At 33.2% G+C, this 10,194-nt stretch overlaps 1 protein-coding gene across 2 annotated transcripts in view; it reads right to left on the reverse strand.

Moving 5' to 3' along the window:
• LOC106619447 (uncharacterized) overlaps nucleotides 1-9,967 on the reverse strand; it is a 178,130-nt gene extending 168,163 nt beyond the window's left edge. For both annotated transcript variants that reach the window (XM_036359477.2, XM_070109496.1), the window contains exon 1: nucleotides 8,863-9,967. The gene's annotated coding sequence lies outside the window, so the exon portion shown is untranslated. The remainder of the gene's footprint in view (nucleotides 1-8,862) is intronic.
• Between the last annotated feature and the right edge of the window lie 227 nt (nucleotides 9,968-10,194).

Raw genomic sequence — 10,194 nt, forward strand, 5'->3', positions numbered from 1 at the left:
TGAGCGCAAATTACAAATTTATGTACAAGTTTTTGCAAAATTACAAAAACAACAATTGTTACGTATAACATGCAACAACAACGGCAACAACAGTTTTGCTGCATGATAGGTTTAGCAGTGTGTGTGCGCTTGTTTTGTAAGTGTCTGGTATATGGCGGTGTTAGTGTTGCCCGAGGCGAGTGCTAGTTCGAGGGGTTGCTTGCTAAAAGCTGGCGAATGCACACATCTCCCTAAAAATTATTGCATAAATATGTACACAAATTATTTGAGCACAGCGCAAAACACGAAACTTTAATTAAAAATATTTGTGCATATTATTTTTTAATTTTTTTTTTTATCAAAAAAATTTTAAATTATTTTTTTTTTTCATATTCTTATTGAGTTTCGCTGAAATATTTTATCCCTACTTATTTATTTCCATTGCCACATTCCCACTCGTTGCCACACCGTTTCATGGTCAATGACAGCGAAAATGCATCAACATTACATTTGCCGGTGGTAAGTTCCGCTTGGAATGTCAAGCATGTTGTTGCAGCAAAAAGCCGGAAATGTCGAGTGAGAAAAGAAGCACAGACTCACTAACGGTATAACGAAAGCGAGTTGGAAGTTAAAGAAGCTGAAACTGAGTTTGAAATATAAGACTTAGACAACTAAGAATGGATGACAGAGGCGAGCGGCGCTGAAACCATAGTTGAATGAGTTAACAGAAGAAAGTTTGCGGGAATCTTGGCAATGGAAAAGAAATGTAAGTTTTTGCTTGGTATATGAAAAACTGTACGCCAAAGTACATCTCTTGTAATCAAAGTATAACGAAATGCGGTTTTGAGAACTTAAGGGTCCACAAAACTTGTCAAGAATTAAGCGAAAGTGCTAAAAACCAACAGCGATATTTTCTAAAGAACTCATGGGATACAGAGATATCGATGAAACCTTGTAATGCTCTAAATTTCACGAAAAATATACGCTTGTCAAAATGGTCAATAGCAATAATAACTAAAAATCTGTTAAGATCTATACTCCAGACCTACTGTGTTGATTAAAGTGGTATAAATAACAGTTTGTCGCTAGTTTAGGATAGTTTTCGACAATTCTGAATTGTCTAGTATAAAGTGAGAAAGAGAGATAGAGGAAGAGAGTGAGAGAGAGATACATAGAGAGAGGGAGTGATAGAGAGAAAGCTATATATAGAGAGATACGTATATATACCATAAGGAGATAGAGAAAGTTTTTTGAGTTATTTTTGTAGACCTTTTTATACGCAATCAGATGATAGAACTAAAAAACGTTGTCAAAAGTTATCAAAAGAGAGGGATTTAAGAACATAATAGTGATAAAGTTCAGCTTAGAACTACTATATTCAAACATTTCTTACTTATATGTCTGTAAAGAAGCAAATTCGAAGCTATTTCAGCTATTCCAGTTCAAATGATTGACTGTTTGGAACAAAACAAATAAAAATTATTAAATTCAAGCATAGAAAACAACTGCTTATGAAATTCTAGAGCCCATTAAACAAATTAATCTGGATCTCAAGCTGAAATTGAAGGACACATGACAAGATCGCTGAATCTCAATACGCTTGATTTACGTCTTGTGGTAAAACTTCGCTTTGTTTGCTTGGCACTTATGAAGGTTATTAAACTTATAGTGTTGAACGGTGCTAATGGGGCTAGATTTATAATATTTGTATATATTTTTTGCATCGGCTTAAAATATCTACATTTCCGACACCCTTGAGATAAAACTCGCTCGCATTCCCCTACTTACAGAGTTACCAGACACACATATACATAGCTGTGAATAAAGAAGGTACTTTTGTGAAAAACGAGTATGAGTAGACACAGGTAATTTGATATCCTTCATGAGCCTACTTATATACACTCCACAAATACATACATACACACACTACCATACCAAGTATGCATGCGTGTGTGCATGACTAGAGCGAAATTGAAATGCCTCATTGATGACGTGAATCTAAAACTCTACGCAATTAGAGTATCGTATGCACGAGAAACTCGTTTCCGACCAAGTACATCTGCCTGCTGACAGCAAACGCAGCTCTATGACACTTGTAATGATACTCGGCAGAGCGCAGGGAAACTCAGCGACCAGCCAGCGGCACTTGTGTGTATCTAAGTATGCCGAGCGCTGAAGTTAAATGCTTGCCTGCCTGATGGTTCGGCACAGCGGGGGATCTGCTGACATATTGCTTTCTAACGGCGTAGTGATCCTGTAAACAAAGGACATATGTGTGTATGTATGCGCTCGATTGAAATGGAAATGTATGAAAGCGGACTAGAATATTCCGCAGAGCACAGTGGGAAGTAAAGTAGCAGCTGCTGTAGAATTGAAAGTAGTTCTAAACGCTTAGAATCTCCTGAAACATTTACAAAAACGGAATTTTAAACTCGCCAGCGTTACTCGAGAAGCGCCTTACGTATATAACAGCCAAGTGATGGGGGATAACTTAAATAAACAAAGAAGCTCAATAAGTTAAATATTATTATAATAAAAGTGTCATAAACAAATCATATTCAAGTGGTTTCTACGATAAGAATGTGTGCAAGTAGATATAATAATGACTTATAGTAGCGCTATGCTGTTGGAAGAAACAAAACCTATAGAGCTCTTCTTCAATGCCTAAATTATATAGTTCACTAACCCAAACTCCTATTGATACATTTTTAACGAGTCGCCACAAATTATACTTGTATAGAAAATAAATTGCAAACAGTTTTCAAAGGCGCAGCATCAAATCATTACCTACTTTACTTCAACTAGTTTCCCACTAACCCGAATCTGTGGTCAAAGGCTAATCGCGCGCAAGTAGGCAACCATGTCAGTGGCATCGATAAAAAATATACATTTCGAAATTAAAATATATAGTGCTAAACAATCTTTACCGCCAACTCAAGAGCCACTCAGTTGCTCTAAATGGCTGAGACCAACAATTAGACTGACATTTATTGCGCCAATTTGTACAGGTAACCTCTAGAGCTTTACGGTACAGCACTACACTGCACTGCTCACAGAAAACGCCAAGCATTAACGCTGCTGCATGGCGGTGCAACGGTAAAAGTGGCCATTGCAAACAATGCTTGGCGGCTGGTTTTTTATTTAGCATTCTTTTTTTTTTATTTCGCTGTTGCTGCAACATAAAAAATGTGCTGAAAAGTAGAGCACATTTTTTTCACAAATGTAAAGCGCTACAAAATACTTTTAACTGAGTGTGTAGTTGGCTTTGAGCTTTCTGTTTTCTTTAATTCTATGTTTACCTGCATATGCGCTTTGCTCTAGCTGACCCCGGTGACCCTCTTTTGTGGCACACTGCCTGACTACCCTAACAGTTGAATGCGGCCAGACTCTGCTAATGAAGCGGGCGGTGAGATGAGTTGAGGTGCGAAATTAGCGCAGACTGAGTGTTGTCTGCTTTGACTGAGTTTCGTGACGATGTTTGCTAATTATTGGCTGTTTGCGAGGCTGATTGGTATTGATGCTACTTTTATTTGTACGTAAACTGAGCAAAAGCATTTCGTTTCTATGTTCCACAAGTTCATTTGCGCTAGAAATCGTCGTAATAGCCAGCCATCAGTGATATCAATATTTGTGATATTGTGAGGTGTTTCACAAGTTCAATTTAACCAGAAAGCGTATTTAAAACATATATGGTATTTAAAACGATAAAAAATAGTTTTCTATCGCTACATCTATCAAACTTTTTAACAGAGAGATGTTCCACAAGTTCAGTTTAACTATAAAACAAATTAAGAACCACTATAGCATTGAAAGCGATAAAAAAAGTAACATTTTATCGTTGCATATGTATTATAATTGAAAAATATAGAGGTGTTTCGTAAGTTCAGCCTTGTTTTGGAAGTAAAATATATTGCAGCTTTTGGATGGAATCCATTTTTAATTTTAACTAACCTAGTTTCAATGCTAGCGCTATCTTTATTATTAGAGTAGTGCCACTTTGGTGCTGTGAGACGATTTTTGCTTAACCCTTTCAGTTTTTAGCCGTTTCACAAGTTAATCTTTCAACCGTTTCACAAGTTCAACTCTTCTCTACTTGGACTGCATCTACCGTAATGACAGTAAACTAAAACGTCAATAAAAGTAACGATTAGCGTCGTAAAATGGAAAATTAAAAACAGAAATTGAAATCTAAGCAATTACTTTCAAAAATCGAAATTTAACAACCAGCAACCCGCTTTGATATTGCAGTTGTTTTAAATAATTATTATTATTGTTGGTTATCAACAGCAGCAGCTGTCCGCTGTCAACATTCCAAGCTAAGTACCCACGCTAGTACTTGTTATTTAGTGGCTTGGTTGATGGCGCAATTACAGCAACTCACTCACTCACTGAACTCGACTCAAAGCACATAGAGTGCCATTACCCCCCACACCACATGCGAGCTCATTACAAATATTTCTACTATTCATTCAGTGACGTTGACAGCTGTTGGTAATCCAATTTCGCGCGACACGCACACACACACACGAGTGCATGTAAAAATATAAATATTTGGCAATATATTGAGGAATTGTGGTTGCGGCAGCGAGCAGAAGCGAAAAAGCGCGCAGAAAAGCAGCGAATTCGCGGAAAAATTCATTGAAAATTCGAAACGAAAACAAAAGTAGCAGAACTTGAAGCAAAACAAATACAACAACTAGAGTATTTTGTTGCAACATAATTTGTGTGTTTGTTGTAATCGTTGCTGTTATGTTGGTTCATTAAATGCCTGCGCATACACACACAAACGCAACTTTGAACAAATACAAAGTTGCTAATTTAATTAGCGTACAACGAATGTTGAATTTTATATAAAATAATTTCAAAATAAAATAATATAGTATTTGGTAATTATTAATCTAAATTTTTTAATTCTTAAAATTTGTATAAGTTATTTATTTCCAATATGTTTGTGTACTCGTATTATCAGAATTTTTGTATTTTTGATTTTTTACAATTTTTTTAATTAAGAATTTTTTTTTTAATTTATGTAATAATTAATTTTTAAACATTTCCTTATATTTATTAAATTTCTAAATAATTTTTTACAATCTTCGAATTTTTTATTTTTTTCTTATTTTTTTTTTTACCTACTTGTTATGATTTAAATTTCTAAAAATTTTCTCATTTTTATGTTATTTATTTCTTATATTATGTTTGTGTTTTTAATATGTTTGTATACTCGTATTTTCACAATTTAATTTTTTTTAATTAATTAATTTTTTTAAGTTAATGCATAATTTTTTTTTATTAATTTTTAACATTTTTTTATTAATTAATTCATAGTTTATTATAATTTATAACATTTTTATTTACAAATTTTTTATTTTTCTTATTATTTATTTCAATTTATTAGCTTTTATTGATAATTATTTTGTTTATATATTTTTTTAAATGAAAATTCTATTTTAATTTTTTCCAATTTTTTTTTACGCTCTGCACTTTTATGCATGTGAAAACATGCACGCTAACGCTTCGTTAGGCAGCAACAAGCGTCAAATTGAGATATTTGTAAATAAAAATTTTAATGAATAGCGATGGCTGACAACACCAATTTTCTATGCCGAAAAATAGAAAATCGGCGAAAATAAATTTTAGCTAGAAAACGTTTGCATATATTTAAATTTCATTTTATATAGAACTACTTTTGTAATTGTTGCCACGCATTGCGAAACTTAAATTTACTGGCATATTTTCTGACAGACATATCTGTGACATTAATTTTGCACAACATTTTTTAGCCGTTAAATTTTTTAATCACTCATGGAAAAAATCTATTTGTGCATAAGAAAAAAGTTATTAATCATTCGTGCAAAAAATTTATTGGCGCATAAAAAAATTATTATGTTTCAACTAAAAATGTATGTCATTAGTCATTTGAGAATATTTCAACGCTGAGTGTTCATAACTATCAGTGACATCAAAATGTGTATTTTTAGAAAAAGTTGTATATTTATGGAAAATAATATTTATTTATAGAAAAAGTACTGATATATATATTTTTTTTCAAAACATTTTTTTTCGAAAAATATTGTTATTCTTTGTGTGTTAACGAGCAAATTGTTAAAGTGTTATTGAGCATATAAATTCTTTGGCTTTTTGGGCGCCGCAGCAATTTTATCACAACAAGCTTTTGCAAATTTTCAAATAAATAATTTATTGTTCAACAGCAAATTTAGATTTCCATTTAAATGAAAAGCTGTTCAATAGTTATATCGCTGTAAAGTTGAAACAAAATTGTATAGAATTGTGCGCTTGTTGTTGCCTTGATTAAACTAAGTGAAAAATGTTAAAAATATGTGCAATTTTTTATGGTTTTGTTTTTGGCTTTGTTTATTGACAGCGCATTTATTTGCATAATTAGAAGTGAAAAAAGAAATTTGGATTATGAAAAAATGCCAAATTTTTTTTTATCATTTTTGTCATTTAGCGAGACAATCTGGCTGATTTATTAGTATACCCTGAACAGGGCATAATAAGTTTGACACGATTTTTGTAACACCCAAAAGAAAATGTCAGAGACCCTATAAAACATATATGGTATAATATACAAATGATCAGCGTGACGAGCTGTGTCGATTTAGCTATGTGTGTCTGTCCGTCCGTCTGTATATATGCGAACTAGTACCTCAGTGTTTGAGATATCGAACTGAAATTACGTACCCATCCTTTTCTTACCAAGAAGCTGCTCTTTGTTGGAACGACCGCTATTGGACTATTATAGCATATAGCTGCCCTACAAACTGGCCGATTAAAGTTCTTGTAAGCAATATTTTGTATTTGTGAAAGGTGTTGTGGCTGCGGTGCAACTTAAGTTGACACTTTTTCTTGTTTTTTTGTAATATTTATTTTGTACTAAAAATAACACAGAAATTAAATAATACATTTAGCTTCATTAGCCAGCAAATTAGCGTAATTAGCAGTTTAGTAATTAATATTCGAAAAAAGAGATTATTTTTAACCAAAAAAATTCTAGGCAGGTTCTTTTTATTAAAATATTTACGATTTTTAACTATAGAAAATTCTAGCAACTTTTTTTATACAAAAATTGCTGAACAAAAATAAAAAGATATTAAAGTATTATTTAAAAATTTTAGTAATTTACTTTAAATAATACAATTTTGTGCAATATTTTTTTAATTTTAGCTGATATAATCTTAAAGTGCGCAGACATTTTTTTTTTTTTGATTATTTTGCAGAAATTTAATTTTTTACTTAAAATTTAGCTTGTGTTTTATTAAAAACATAAATTTATTATATTTATTTTTTTATACTGCAAATCCGCACATTTTTGATTGCATTTTTTATTTCAATTTTTTCGCTGTACACAGCGATGCCTTTCATTGAGCCCTGCAAAATTGTTATTTTCAAATGTTTATTTTTCGCTTTTGCTTGTTTGCCTTTTCCCTTTCAACGGCGCTTTTGTTCTGGGTAACACTGTTTTGATGTGTAATTTTTCACTATTCCTTGCTTGTTTGCATTGTTCATTTTGCTTCGCATTTTAGTTTTTTTCTATTTTGCACACATTGTTGCAATTTCAGGGCGCTAGCAAATAGCTCAGGTGTAGACTAAAATATGAAAGAAATGTGCTTGGGAGAGGTGATGAGTGCAAAAACCAGCCTTCTAAGGGCAAATAGTAGAAGTGGGGTGATTATAAAAGGGTAAAGAGCATTGTGATTGTGTTAGAAAGGATTTAAAACTATTTTTTATGGTGCGTAGTAAAATACTCGTGTCATTTATAAACCTTGGTAATTACAAAAACATATTGAATCGGTTACTTTTAATTGTAACGCTAAAATTTTAGTTTACGACCAAGTTTTAAACAATTTTCTGTTTTTTATTAAGAAAAAAACTTGATTTTCTCCAAATACTTGAAATCTCATTTAAAAATGAACCGATTACTTTACCCATAATTAACTAAAAACTAAAAGCAAAATAGGTGAATTTTTCACTAAACGCCTTAAATAAGCTTCTATGGTCTCAAAATATATGAATTAGCTAACATGAAATTAAAAAAAAAAAATTTTTTGAAAGGCAATTAGAAAAATTTCATTGAAAATCTAGTAATCTAACATCAATGTAATTAATTTGGAATTCCAATTGTTTTAACTTTAGAATAAAATACGATTATGAAAAAGAAATGTTTTCTAATATGTTACTAATATAAATATTTGTGGTAAAAATTGGATAAAGCTAGCTAGCAAATTTGAAAAGTTTGAAGTCTAAACTTTTAACTTGGGCTGCACCTCAGCTTCTTCGCAGCTGCATTTTGTATAGTTTTAAAGGGTATAAAAATATCCTTGTCTTAATTTCGGTAATTTTGTCGTTCGGTCAGTTTGTATGGAAACTATATGATATAGTGATCCGATTTGAACAATTCTTTCGGAGATTATAGCGTTGTCTGTGGTAATAATCTGTGCAAAATTTCGTGAAGATGGTTTGTCAAATAAAAAAGCATTCAATACAAGGACTTTAGTTTGTTTCACCAGTTTGTATGACAGCTATATGCTATAGTAGTCGGAACTGAACAATTTGTCCGGAGATTGTAGCGTTGTCTTGGGCAATAATCTATAACAAATATCATGGAGATATATTGTCAAATAAAAGAGTTTTCCATACAAGCATTAAACACGATCGTTCAGTTTGTACTGCAGCTATAAGCTTTGGTATGCCGATTTTAGCAAATTTTTCGGATATTGTAGCGTTGTCTGAGATAATAATCTGTGCCAAATTTCGTGAAGCTATCTTGTCAAATAAAAAGGTTTTCTATACCATTTTCAACTCACATTTCACTCAATATTATTATTAAATATTTGTAATAATGTTAACTGTGCAACCACTTACATTAACTTATGATTTTCCGGCTCTGCTGCACTCATGTAATGACCAAAGCGCGCTGGCAACGTGTTGCTTGTTTTTATTTTTGCTTGCTTGCTTTTCGTAATTTTTTCTAGTTTTGCACAAAACTCCTTCGACCGGTTTGCGGCTTTGTTTCACTTATTCCACTGCTATATTTAGCATATACAATTTCTTATTATTATGATTTTTATTTTATTTTACACGCTTTCTTATTCATTCATGGCACTGCAGCGACTTCGCAAATACAATCGCATACGGCTGCCAATAAACACACGCACTCACTTAGCAAGCACTGAGCATATGCATAAAACTGACGGATTTGTTGTAGTTATTCAGCAGTCAATAATCGATAAACAATTGTCCGTCTGTACGTCAGTCAGTCAGCGAAGCGAATACGCAGGTAGCATCCGAGTCGTCGTGCTTGCAATCACTACCTGTTCTTAGCTGCGACGCACCGGCATAAATAGCGACGAGCCGAAAATCTTAACACACGCACACACACGAGACAAACACTAGATTTTTTTTGAAAGAAAATCCAAAAAAAAAATTCAAAAACAAAAGATTGCAAGCAGCATTAAAGTGACTGCGCGGAGCTGAAGTAGCAGCAACAGCAAGCAGCAGCGTCTTCGTTTCCTAGTTATTGCTTATGCACACATACACAGTTGCATGCGGTTCTCCTTTCCGACACACGAACGGTGTATTTGCTTTGCCTGATTGATTCGTTGCGCCGCTAAGCAGTTGCTGTTATTGCTGTTTGTATTTTATTTTCTACTTTTTGGCTTTGCACAGCCACGAAAATTTTCATACAACTTCGTAGAGACACTTCAAATACTTTTAACTTTTTGTATTAACATTTATTCATATTCACACACACTCGCAAACATTTATTTTCGCTTAATTTCACAAACTATTTGCGGATATTTCTGAATGATGCTGCTCGCGATATTCACAATGCGACATTGGACACCCTGCCGTTGTGTAGCGAAATTTTTATACGAAAAACGCAATCGTCTCCGTTCGCCTTTAAACTCAAACTATTAAACACATCTAAACGGCACAAAAACCGGCACGAAACTAACGAAGACAAATGCTCGCACAGCGCAGCAAGCCAACCAACTTCTAATGAACAGCTCGATGCTCGCGCTGCTGGCGAAGTTAGTTGTTCGTCGGCTGGTTCGATGTTGCGTTGCGACAGCGCCAAACGTTGAATGCGAGTGTATGTGTGTTTGAGCAGCTGACTGTTGAGCATTTGTGGAACGCATTGTTTGATGACCGCAAATATGTATGTGCCAAGCAGATGATTCAGTTAGAGCTAAG

This window comes from Bactrocera oleae, chromosome 5, assembly GCF_042242935.1.
Source record: "Bactrocera oleae isolate idBacOlea1 chromosome 5, idBacOlea1, whole genome shotgun sequence".
NCBI classification, from domain to species: Eukaryota; Metazoa; Arthropoda; class Insecta; order Diptera; family Tephritidae; genus Bactrocera; species Bactrocera oleae.